The sequence below is a fragment of the Dermacentor andersoni genome, chromosome 3 (assembly GCF_023375885.2).
Source record: "Dermacentor andersoni chromosome 3, qqDerAnde1_hic_scaffold, whole genome shotgun sequence".
NCBI classification, from domain to species: domain Eukaryota; kingdom Metazoa; phylum Arthropoda; class Arachnida; order Ixodida; family Ixodidae; genus Dermacentor; species Dermacentor andersoni.
The window spans coordinates 33649045-33662888 of NC_092816.1; positions in this window are offsets into that span (position 1 = coordinate 33649045).

Here is a 13844-nt window from a genome sequence, read left to right on the forward strand (position 1 = left end):
AGCAGGCTAGGTGACCCTCTGTCGCCGTCTCCTTTCTAAGGGGGTGCCACTAGAAATGATCATGATGATGATGATGATGATGATCATCATCATCATCATCATCACACTTCGTGCATAAATGAAGCATCGTCAGCTCTTCTAAATTCTTTATATCGCTGCTCTTTATTCAACTAACTGTTTGCTTAAGGTTCTCATTTGTCCTATCTATAAGCACTGGCACATTTTTTCATAAAGAAACTAGCGAAAACGAAATGGAAGTTCGTGAGGATGGCGCGGGCGGTATGATTTCCAGGCCTTTGGAGGGCCAGCGGAGCGATAGGAATGTTACCGCGCTTTGTTCTAGCGGTCGTAAAAGCCCATCGATTGTAGGAGTCCATTTTTGAGGTGACACGCGTACTTTCAACGAACAGCCTACAATTGTGTGAGCCGCTATATAGCGCACTGTGCCAGTCTGCACAAGCAGCAAACTTGATTGCGCAGGGCGTCAGAGGCCGTTAAGCAGGAACTATTTCCTTCGTTTCGCTCGCCTCTACCTGACGCTTTAACGTCGCTCGTTAAGAACAAACTTACGAGAGTTGCGGCAGCACTTTGGAAGTCTATAGCCTCAATCAGCCAGTCACGTCTCACTTGCGGTACCCTGCCATCTACGTGTAGCGTTTCGAGCCGGCGCAGGCGCTGCGGTGTGTGTGTGTGTGTGTGTGTGTGTGTGTGTGTGTGTGTGTGTGTGTGTGTGTGTGTGTGTGTGTGTGTGCGTGCGTGTGTGTGTGTGTACGAAAACCGCAACACTGTGGAAAACCGCAAAGAAAGAGGCCTTCTTCGCTCGCCTCGGTGGCTGCGCTAAGAGTACCTCGAAATTGAGGTGCATACACACATAGAGCGGCATTATGACGCGCCGTGCACGTATTAGTACGTACACGCTTATTCTACACGCCTCCGTGCGCGAAACGCGCGTCACGCCAGGCAGCGTCGGAAACGACTCTCGCTGAGGGAAGGAACGAAACACAAGAACATGGAAACACAAGTGAACAAAAAAGAAAAAGAAAAGGTGAAAAATAAACGAAAGAAAGCTATATGAAGGAGGTGCGGGGGAGTGAGTCGTGGGAGGAAATTAGGCGGTTCGGCGGCGGTTTTTTTCTCCCCGCTGCCTTTTAGAAGAGGAAGCGAAAAATAAAACGCAAATGACAGTAGCGAGACGCGCGCGTGAGCATGAGAAAAAAAAATGGAAAGGACAAACATATTTGTCGTTTCGAAGTGTGAAGGCGTGAGGAAAAACGCTGTGGAAGAAGCGGCGAAGAGGGGGCGGGGGGGGGGGGGGGGGAGCAAGAAAACGAGAAGAGAATCGCGCGCGCCGCAGCTCGTGGCAAGCAGGCAGGCAGGCAGGCAGGCGCTCGCCAAAAATCGAAAGTGACGTTCGCTCCGAAAATGGCATGTGCGCATGCGCGCCGAAGGCACGCGTATACTCTCTTCCCCTGTGTTCGTTTGTCCGTAGGCGTGTCTACAAGCTTTGCGGACTAGGGCTGCGTGCGTGCAATCTTACGTTCCATAAGGTTATCGCTTTTCCTTAACCTCAACTTACCCTGAAGATGCCCTTTGGCGGACGTTTTCCTTTTTCTTCTTTTTGTGCCTCAATGTTCTCCGCTCGTCTATGCATCGCAGGTTTCTTTACTGCCTCCTGACCGATGCTATAGTAGCTCGAGATATCGACAATTTCTCAAGACACATGTGCAGATGTAATGAACGAGAAGAAAGGGGGTTAACCGAGGGGCCCGATATTTATTAGTCATATCATAAGAAGCCAACAAACTCTGACACCAAGGACAACATAGGGGAAGTTACTTGTGCTTAATAAATGAAATAATGAAACGAAATGAAAATGGATGAAAAAACAACTTGCCGCAGGTGGGGAACGATCCCATAACGCACGAAGGTTGTGGGATCGTTTTTTCATCCACTTTCTTTTCCATTAATTTGTCGTTTCATTATTTCATTTATGATGCACAAGTAATTTCCCCTATGTTGTCCTTGGTGTCAGTGTTTGTTGGCTTCTTATGATATGTACAGATGTAGAAAGTGAATTTTTATACTCTTCGAGAAAGTCTATTGAGATCAACAGAAACACATTCTTGCGGGACTGTATATGTGGCCTGAAACATTTTCGGAATGTCTGCATTACTGGCAATCCTTCTTTTTTTTTCAATCGGTAAATGGTTTGCTCTTCGGGTCTAGACAGGTCATGATCTAATACTGATTCCGGTGGTATACATGTACGTACTGGTCAATTGACCAACAAACCTGCCTCCGAGTTTGCTGCGTGGCCTGGGCAGGTTCTTGCGGTGGCACTTGTTCTATTCTTAAACAAAAAAATAGACTCACTCCCCCATCAGAAAAAAAAATTTGTTTTACGAGCGATTCTTTGCACACTTTGCGCATACATACATACATACATACATACATACATACATACATACATACATACATACATACATACATACATACATACATACATACATACATACATACATACATACATACATACATACATACATACATACATACATACATACATACATACATACATACATACATACATACATACATGGATAATAAATTGAAGCGAATTCAGACTGGAGATGTTGGCCTGTCTGTTAGCCTGACATGCTAATCCAGGTGCTGGGTGATGATTGCAATATATACGGCGATATACACTGAACTGAGATTTCTCGGATTTACGTGTGTAACTTAACGTTAAAGTGGCGAAAATTTTCGCAAACTACTTGAAAAATGCATTTAAATGAAGCTCCCCGAATAACTTCTCTTCCCATGTTCTTGTTCTCTTTATGTTTTATTAAATCTATATCTCTGCCACGTCATCTCTCTTCTTTTTTTTTAAATATTTTTTGCCTGCTTCAGCGTATGCCTATGGAGGCACAGAAAATGCTGGTGCCTGCGTTTCTCCCCCATTTTCTGACCCATTGTGTATTCTAGGAATAAGCGATTGTTCTTCGCCTCGTTTCTGACTAGCGAGTAAAATGAGAAAGAGGAAAATTCAAAGAAAAGAAAGAAAGAAAGAAGGCAAACGGGTCCACTGGCCATTTGTCTTGTTCCAGGATGCAGCGTGTTATCCAGAAGCCGCGACGTTGCCCGTTCCAGTGACATTTCTTGTTTCCAATATTAGTCTGAAACTAGGAAAATGCGCTGGTTACGTGCGGCGGACAAAGGAGACGGCGCTTCAAGAAAATGCGTTAGAAGGAAAGCGTGGTCATCGGAAAGAAAGAAACCAAATTGAAAACGCGCCGTTGCGTCTTTATATTCGGAGCTCTTTTGTAGCGCGCTGCGCATTCTTTTCTGCGATTCTTCAAACAGAAATAATAATAATAGTTTTTTTTTATTCTTCCTATTGTGCTGCTGCTGCTGCGCTTTGTTATTCATTATACTTGCTGTTGGGCTGCCTAGCGAGCCAATAATCGACTTAATATTGAGAGAAAGGGAGGTATAGGGGAGAGGAAAGGAAATTCGATCAGGGAGGTTAACCGGCCGTTACGTCCGGTTTGGTGTAGTATGCGGGGGTAAGGTGGTTAACGGCTCAAAGCAGCCTAAGAAAGAAGAAGAAACACCAGCTAGAGCTTCCATTCAGAACTGGCCCTCAAGTTTAAACGGACAACAGCTCGCACGGTGATGCCAATGCGATCAAACTTTGAGGTAATTTTACGATCCACATTGTCTATGGGAAACAACGAAGAACTGGCCGTCGTTACAGGACCGTGAGACTGCGTCGTCATTTTCTGAGAGGAATGTAAAAACTGCATAGTTATATTGGGGGGAGGAGGGGGAGGGCTCACTATTGAATTTGTAGACATTGGTTTCCTTAGGTAGTCAATTGACAAACCAAGCCATTAGATGTCGCCACCAGCCAGCGTTACAAGAGTGTACATGTGACCTTCGACAGTGCCACCACTTCGTATACGCGCCCGTACAGTGAAGCCTATAGCTCAAACGCAGCTGTCGCCAATTTTGCTTCAGTAGAAATCTGAGAGTCAACGTCTGTTTATGTATTTCTTTATTCGCTCCTGACCTTCAACTTTCACCTCGACGCACCTCTTTTAATCAGGAGCTGTCCCTTTTTTATGACCGCTTGTCTCATGTCGTAGTACTTTGCCGATAGACACCGATGGCTCGGCGCTATGCAGAGAAGCCCACGTCAGTCGGCTCGGGAAGCAGCAGGAACAACGACCAGCTGCAATCTGGCGTTTTAAGCTGCTTCTGTGACTGGAAATGAATAAAATATCGAGAGAGAGTGTGTGTGTGTGTGTGTGAGAGAGAGAGAGAGAGAGAGAGAGAGAGGAAAACAGCTCAGCGTGACGTTGACCTTGAATTCATCCTACGCTCGCGAGACTGGCGGCGCTCCTCGCATGTCTGTCGCTTTCGCTTACTTTGGCAATTACGCTTCTCTGCGTCGACCAGCTTGTTTGTTACCTTCTCTCTCTCTCTCTCTCTGCACTCTTCTTTTTTCATTTTTTTGCGTCTACTTCGTTAACACATTTTCTTTCTTTTGCATAATTTTTTCGCGAGAATCTTTGTATCGTCCTTCCGCGCACGGTGAAAGGGCCGTGCCTGCCTGCTCTCTAATTCATCGCTGTTTTTCAATGCCTGCTGCCGTTTCCTTCGCTTCTGGCTAGACCTTTCTTCTTTTTTTTCCTTTCTTCGTTCTTTTATACCTCTTTACGTCGAGAGCCTTCCAACAGGGTTTTGTCAAACCCACGCCCTGGCATCATCTCCTCTCTCGCCATTTCTCGGCTGTGCCTCGCCGCCGCTCTTTGTCTGACAGCGCTGGCTGGCCGGGTATGAGTAGTTGGAAAACTCCCAGCTTTTTGTTCCTCTTATTAGTGCTTCGTTTTCCGCTCCTCTCGGAGCCCTTTTGGCGAGTCGATTCCGACGGCTACACCTGTTTTATATGCGCATGAATCTTTCTCTCCTTATTCTTCTTTTTTTCAGTTTGTTCTCGTCCTTTCCTTCTTTTTTCTTTTTCTTTCTGCCCCTTTGTGAGGGTATCTAACTTTAATCTTTTTTTGCTTTTTCGTCAGGCTGCAGATTTCCTACCTTTCTCGACAACGTGTACGCTTGTCGGATGAGCTCGAATCGAGAAATGGCGGTAATCTCGTTATACAATGCGGCCTCTCTCTCTCTCTCGTTCTTTCCCTTTTTTAATGCCTTCATTCTCTTCCGTTTCGAGGACGAATCCGTCTTTTCTAAATATATATATATATATATATATCTATATTTGCGCGTGCGGACTCATAGCAAACTGTTCTTATCAAGGTATACTGCAGTTCGTTCGTGTTTCTCATTTTACTTGCTAATTTACGTTTACTCATATTTGGGATATAATTTTTCTTTATAATTAAATAGCTTTTTTTTTCTGGGGGGGGGGGGGGGGGGCTTCAGTAGTGCACCACCAACTAAGAGAGCGACCTACTACGACAAGTAGGTGTGCAACACAAAGTTCAGTTTTGAACGTCGCGGACGAACTGCGAGCGACGCAGATGTGGTCGGGAAACGTGTTACTCAACTTTATCGCATAGCGCTCAGGTGGGCCTCTCTGCGCCGACTGTAGATTAGATCACATTGATAGATTCTCACGATGGATCTATAGGCCTATTTCAGAAAGCGAGCATAAGGAGGAGCGGAGATCACGAGGCTAAGCGTGCGATGCTTGCCGTGGAAGATTTACATGCGAAGCTCCTCAGGGGGGCAGCACGCGAGGTCTTCCATAGAAGCCACTTTATACCGAGTTGTACACAACTCGGCATAAAGGGTTGTAATCGCGGCCGCTCATCACCGCAGACGAGAAGCACGGACGACGCGCCGCCAAGCATGCAGGGCAGACCAGGTACCGCACACAACGCCGTATCTCTGCGCGGAAAAACGCGAATACCTCGCCGCCCGTTTCAGATTCGTAGACTCACGTTTTGACCCCGGTGTTGTGTAAATCCGTGTCGATGCTCACTCGATTTGAGTAGCGATGGGCGTCGTGTGCGCGCGCGCGCGTTTCCTCCTGCTACGGATGGAAAGAGAGGCAAAGTGATCAAAAGAAGAAAAAAAAAAGTAGATCGACGAAACGAAGCAGTTTTCCCAATCAACGTTGGTTTTTCCACCCCGAGTGCGCGCGTGCCATGCGAAAGAAGAAAGACGAGAAACTTCCTCTTGGTCAAAGGTCATTCGCATGGGTCTCCGCAACGTTTCTTACATGTATACACATACAAGACACGCGGACAACACACGAGATTAAAGTGCGCGTAATATCTTTTCGTTTCCAGGATTTCTTGTTTATTTATTTAAACATCTGTCTCTCGTTCTTAATCGTAATGCGCATCGGCAGCCGGTCGACATTTGGCGAAGCGTGATCTCCCATGTGCGTTCCCCCCCCCCCCCCCCCCCCCCCGTGTATGCCCGGTTAAATGTGCTCAATCCTGACGCAGTTGCGCCCGAGGAGCTTCCGCTATCGCCGAAACAAACGACCCGGCGAGAGATACACACTTTACGCGCAACGGCAGACCGCGCGCAAAGTTGCATTCACGTACATTCGCCGACGCGAGCTTTTTTGCGTGCCGAATACTGAACGAGCTCGGCGCGCAAGACGAATGGGTGTCCTCTCGTTTTTTAGCAAAATCTCAAGAAAGGGCAGATGGATGCGAGAGAGAGGCCGAGCGACTTGTGGCGTTCGGTCAAATCGTTAAAACTCGGACCGAAATAAGCCAGCGTTAAGGAAAAAGCCACATAGATATACGGACGACATTGGAGCTGTGTGGGCGTGCTGGGAAACCACGGGAAAGAGGAGTGGGGAAACGAAGGAAAAAAAAAAAGAACAAATCGGATGGCCGGTTTGCATTCTTTCTTTGCGCGCGTTTACTTTGTTGTCAGGAGCCCGGATTACGTGATGCATCTGCGGGCAAGCGACGGACCGTTGCAGTCGAAAGAAGCGAAACGCGAATGCAGACGCGAGCACACGAATACAAATCGAAAGAGAGAGACCACCAGGATCGAGGTCAACTGTCAACAAATCGGAGGGCGAAGCAATCACGACGGTACCGCAATGTTCGCGACCCGACTTTTATCGCTTGTTTCGGTTAAGAGAGCGATAGAGAGAAAAAAGAAAGACCGCTCGACGTTCCTGGCTTTCTTTATTTTTTTCTTTCGGTCATTCCTTTTGCGTCTTTGAGGATATCTACCGACCTATCCCCGGATGCTTACCTTTCGCATTTAAATTGTTTCTTCTCTGTTCGTTCGCTCAACGCTGTCAAGTGTGCACCCACATTCGCTTGTGTGTGTGTGTGTTTTTTTTTTTCTGTTCATGCCGGAATGCTCGAAAACCCGCCATCTCTCCCCCCCCCCCCCCCCCCACCCCTAAAGTTCCTTCCGAACCGCTGTTGGCACTCCCATTTTTTAGGGCGTTCGGCCTTGACTCGTTTGTCTAAGACGTATACCTATATTCTTTTCTCCTTCTGCGTCTTCTGCCTCTTAAGATATTATTGGCGCGCGTTGCATTCTCCAAGATGCTGTTCTGTGCTTTGCTGCGCAGACGTTGAAAGAACTATACGCCCAATATAATTTGTTTCTTTGTGGTCTGCAGAAAGGAAATAAATTAATAAGGAAAGAATGAAAGAAATAGAAGACATGAACAAAACAAGAAATGAAGGATAGAGAGAGAAAGAAAGAAAAGACAGGGATGTTAAACAGCAAAGCATTAGGGTCCTTAGCCTACGCTGGAGGATTGTAATAGGAAGACGAGAGAGGGAGAGAGGATGAGAAGAAGCTGCGAATACAAGCATGGCGCGCAGGTAACGCCACTCTTTCAAAGGCATTCGCTCAGGTCTGCCATTCTAAAAAAACAACAACAGAAAAAGGAGACACGAAAGGTAAAGAAAAAGAGATATAGGGGGAGGGGGGACAGTTGAGAGAGCAGCTACAGGAAATGTCACTTGAGGAACCAATTCGCAATTGTTTCTTTCTTCCTCTTTTGTGTGTGCGTGCTCTCTCTCTCTCTCTCTCTCTCTCATTTTCTTGCGGCATCGTTCTTATCCAAAAGGGAGCTTCGCGTGATTACCCTCCACCATCTGAAGACACCTGGCCGTAAATGCTTCCTTCTCTGTCTGACTGCGGCCATTTGTTTGTTTACATCCCTCGTCTAGCCTGCCCAGACGACATCGCGCGCCTTTCGTAATTCCTGCTCGCGATCAGTACTCGGCTTCTTTCGCAGTTCGTACGGTGTCCCCTCTCTCGCCTTCGCCCAATCCCCTTTCCACGTCGTCGCCACCACCGCTCCTACGTATCCCCCGCCCTTCGTGAAATCTTGATGCCTACGTGTCCGGCGACCAAACGACTGGGTTGTCGCCACGCGTCAGCCTCTACGTCTTTCTTTTGTTTCCTTTTCTTTTGCTCTTTACTTTATCTCCCTGTCGCGCTTGTCTGCCTTACCTTTACGGACGCTTCGTGGTGGGTCGTTCCGCTGCTGACTCCGGTGGACCCGATTGCCGTTAAGGGCGCGCATCATTCCTCCCCCCACCACCTACCCGCTTATCGACGAGCTTGCGACAGAAAATGGTCGTGAATGCCACTGCTCGCGAAGAATAGAGAACGAAAGAAAGAAAGAAAGAAGCCTAGGATGATAGTACGCGGGAGCCGATATGCAATGCGGTGACGACAAACGTAGTGGCATCTCGACGTCTAGCACCACGCACGACCACTACCGCTACACATAAAGAACAGTAAATGAATAATTAACGGGGTGTTCATGTTCACGCTTTCAGTAACGGTACATATAGCGACTCTGGGGGATCGGAAAGGAATCTGCCATGATTGATGCCCGCCATGACTGATGTTGATAATTGGAAGAAAAAGAGAAGAGCGGGAGAGGTAAATACACTCATAGCTGGCAGCTTTACTTCCTTGACAGTCATAAAAGGTAAAAGATGAACAACCACGAAAGAATGCTTGTTCGGCCGCGAGCATTTTCTGAAAACAAAAAAAAAGGTTTCTTTCTTTCTTTGTTTCTTTCTTATTTTTTAGTCGTCTCTGTATTTAACGCGGAAACTTTGACTTCTGAAGTTAACGAACTATAGACAGTTTTGAGATATACAGAGAGCGAAAGCAAGGAGAGTAAAGGCAGGGAGGCAAACCAGACGAGCATCTGGCTTGCTACCCTACGCTGGGGGTAAGAAAAAGGTGGAATAGAAAGATGAAAAGAGGGAGAAAGTGAACACTGAGTGCACGTGGGATAATGCACAGGGGGCCCCATAGGTGATCTCTCAAACCGGTGCACTTCAAGTACTGTACTAGAGAACGAATCGCTTTTCGTGCCAGTGACGGATGTGGCCACGGTCCGAATACGTTTAAAAATATTAGAATTAGCAGTGCCACGAGTCACGAACGCTCTCGTGGAAGACGGTACTTCTTACATATCGCTTCTTGCTTATGAATACCTTGCGCAGAATTTAGAATAAATTAAGAAACCAAAGGGGGGAAAGAAGGGCTGTTATCTCGCAAGCGCTTTTACGTTTCGTAGGCGCGGAAAAAGAGAACAAAGAAAAAAAACAAAACATGAAAGGTGGTGAAACTTCCTTCGCTTTCGCTTACTCGGACCACGTTTGCCACGTGCATGCAAATAAAGCATCATCGGTTGGCAGAGAGAGGGAGATAGAGGTGGAGGAGGTGGAGGGGGGTGCTTAGCGTGGGGTGGACGACGACAGCGGCTGCGCTGCAGCCGTGTCGCAACGGGAGTTTCGAGACGTAATTACCTCGGCGAGGCTTCGGTCGGCCCACCAACAATCCTGGTTTATGTCACTGCCGCACAACAGATGTTCACTCGATGCGGTGGGCTGCTTGCGTCTTGGCCCCGCGCAAGGTGGGCTTGACCCGACGAGAGAGAGAGAGGAGAGGCGGGGAGAAGAGCGCAGAAACGAAAATCTCTGACGGAAGAATTGTACCGTCTTTTTTTTTATTTTTTAGTATGAAGTCCGCCCTCCTGCAGCCGCTCCAGAAATAGTGGGAATAGCAAGTTTCACCAACGGGAGGCGGCACTAAAGCTAGCGAAGCTAAGCGACTGAATATTTGGGTAATATGTTTAGTAAATCTTACTTTCTCGCCTAAGTGTGTCACGCTTTTGTCGATCTTCATCTGTTTACTAGCCATCTTCAGCTTCAGACCTTGCATCCTTGCTTAGGGTGCTTAGCGTGGCGTGGTCGAAGTATAGGGATCCCGATGTTTTCGTCGGCCTTGGGTCCTTCCTTCGTAGGTGAAGGGGAAAAAAGAAGTGTGCGACGCTCAGTGATGCGTGTACACGGGATTACCTCAGTGTGTACCGCTTCTCAGACAGGAACACACAACGCTCACAAAAGCATCACGGTAAATACTGACGGAGATGACAGGAGGCGGGAGCACTTTCACCACCTCTCTCTATCTCTCAATCTCTCTTTCTCTGCACCGCATCTGTCTCTTTTATTCTTCGGCGCAGAAGGATTACGGGACGGAAGTTATAAATTCCGAGTCCCGTTCTCGCTTCGCTTCCCTCGCGAGAGGATGAGGAGGAGGTGACGAGGGGGTGAGAGGGAGGGGGGAGCAACGCGGAAGAATAGTTGGTGTTCGCTTAGTTTATTTTACTATGTGACCAGATTTCTTCCATTCCTTGCTCACGCCGCAATCGATTTCTTCGCTGAACTCCCGGGCGTTCTTGCGATGAGCATACGCCCGAATCACGCGCGCGCTTGCACGTTGCACGTACACGCGCTGGGCACGAATCCGCGCGAGCTGGAACTCATCGTTTCGTATTTTCCCTATGCCTGTGGAAACCACCGCGTCACTTCTTACGGCACGGGCCAACATGGGCAAACGATTCGTACACACGAGTGGGAATGACGCACGACTTGAAAGTTGAGGCCGTTGCAAAAGTTCTGACAGGATCCTTGACAAGTTAGTGGAGTGTTCTACCGGCGGCGCGCGCGAGCTTGTCTCGCGTGGGATCTCGCCTGCAGTGGTTGTTGCGTTGCGAAATGACATGCCAAGCATCGCGAGACGCCTTCGGAAACGAGTTACGCAGTCTTCAGAAGCTCGCTTTAAAGCTTGTCTTTAACAAGTAGGCCACTGCGGTGTTTCGTTGGAGCGGTACGCAGAATGTCGGACAGTCCTCCAGCATCGTTCAGCGTACTGCCATATCACACAAATGCGCGTGCTCGGAATGAAAAGCGTGTCCCAAGAGGCGAGAGCGCCTCATATTGAACTTCCGTGTCTTGATAAGGTCCCCCAGAATTGGCTTAGCTGACTATAGAATGGTTACTATAACATTGACTTTTCTAAGAGTATTCAGGAATATGTAAATTCTGAAAGAATAGGTGAGTTTATACACGGGCTTCTATACTTGGCGATATTTCGTGTGCCATCGCTTTTAACGGCACTAGAGGAAGAGGAATACATTATAGCTTGCATCCAGTCCTCGTCGCACGGAATGACACGCGACGGCTATATATATAGGCTGCGCTTTGCTGAGAGCTTTCTGAAATAGAGAGGAGAAGAGCGAGAGAGAGAGAACAGGTCCCTTTAGTGAATCGTTTCGTGCTTTGCGGTGCTTCACGGCACAGCGGTGATTTCTCTTCAGCGTGCCGAAATTCATCAACGGCGATCGCTTTGCCGTATATCGTCGTCTTCAGCACGCCTCTTCCTCTCCCCCATCCTCTCCACGTCAGCTCACTTCCTCTGTCTCCATAGTTTTGCGCCTGAACGCGTCGAAAAACAGCTCCTCCGCTATTGCAACATTGGCCGCGTGGCTACCGCACTCTCTGCCAGAGTATACACAGAGGCTGGCGAAGCTACATAGAAACCCAGAGTTGGCGTGCGTCTATAATCGGTGAGGGAGGAAGCCCACCACCGAACCACGGCGGCGTTGCCGTGCCCCGCGGCTGCGCCACGTGGTGCAGCAGTGCGTGCTCACTCCGCGCGACTCTGTATAGCGCACTGCACACACTATACATGCTCGCTTCTTGCTCTGCGAAGAAGCCCACTCGATCCGACCGAACCCACGGTGCCCATAGAACCGCGGCTTCCAGTCCGGGATATCGATTTAAACCGCACTATTTCTAGCGTGCGGCTTCTGGTGCACGTAATCTCAAGGGCCCACAGCGCCGGGTCATGCGCGGCGCCTATAAATACGGAGCCAGCTCGGAGGCACTTTCTCCTGGAGCTGTAGAACGAACGCAAGTGACGGGCCGGGGCAAATGGGAGAACAAGCTTGGGCCAACTGGACAGACACACGAAAAATGCGATCGCTTTTACCCGAGGGAGCACTAGGGCGTCGGCTCTCTTCTGAGCCAAGATATGGGTTGCAGGCCGCGATTCGGTTTTCTTGAAGTCGGGACTTTGGACTGCCAGGTCTCGTCTGCTACTTGTTCAGCATTGACCGCCGCTTATTTGCGTGTCGCTAATTGAGTATTATTATGCGTAATCTCGGCGTGAAGTGCGCCTGCATGCTCCGAAGAAATATCGCTGAACCAATCGTTGGTAATCGCGTGGGTTCTGCTATAATATTCCCGAATTACCTAATAGGCTCGGGCCAACCGCGTGGAGTCGTTGCCAAGCGGATTAGCACCCTCAACCTTTATGGTAATAGCCCAGAATTCTGTGTCGGCTTTCCTCGGTCGGTGGTCGCAAATGTGATTTGGCGAGCTATCTCTCGGATAGAAATTTTGTAGCGTATTTCTTACGAAAATATATCCGCGAACCACATTTATTAACTTTGAACGCTGATTGTATCTTGATCACACTTTTACTGGTGGGGCAGTTGTGTAAACGTCTTAATTAGCTGCCTTTAGATGACGCAGTATATTTCCTTCGCAGCGACGCACCTAACCAAACCTTGCACACACTGCCGGCAGGGATGCATTTCCGAAGCAATATGTCCCTCAGGCGTGACTACAGATGTATATTCTTCGCAATAAGAAAAAAAAATTTAATGAACGACGAATTGAGGTGCTTGGCAATCTTTGCCACTTCCTGCGTTATGCACGTCAGCTTCGACGCGCGCATAATCTTACACTTGAAACGACTGGTGTGGTGCAATTCACGATATATACGAGGAAGGCAATATACATTCAGAGTTAAATTGCTATCGCGTAGTGACGCCATGATCGGTTTGCCAATTAAAGTGGCTGTTTTCACATTCAAATGTTGATCCCAGTTCTAGAATGAGTGCCTCAAAGTGATGTGTCGCACGCAGGCTTGCCGGTCCCATCATGCGAACGAAGCTGTCGTAATGCGGACGAACGCCGGCCAACAACTAACTGTGCTGAGGCACCGTCAGCGATCGCCGGTCATAACCTCTGGCGAGTCATAAGATTGCTGCCAACTTGATGCAACTCATGCATTTGCATCTATACATGTTGCATCTCACAGCTTATACATTACATCTTGAAGGGACAGCGCAATATGACGAAGACAGAAGGCAGGAACACACAGGACAGCGTGTTCCTGCAGATGTCTTCTGTCTTCGTCATATTGCGCTGGCCCTTCAAGATGTTCACCTAGTACCAACTCGCCAAAATGTCGATCCTTCTATCGTATACATTACACCTTATAGCTTAGGCTCATTTTTCGGAACTAGTGAGTGACACTCATTGAATTTAATATTCTCCTATAGAATCTATAGAATCCCAGGACAATCAAGGGCAAGATCGTCTACTCAGGGAGCGAATCGATATACAATATAATATATATAGTAATATATATAGTAACATATCCAATTGATTACTATTTTTTCAACAAGAGATCTGGCATTGCAGATCAAATAGGCTTCATGGCATCTG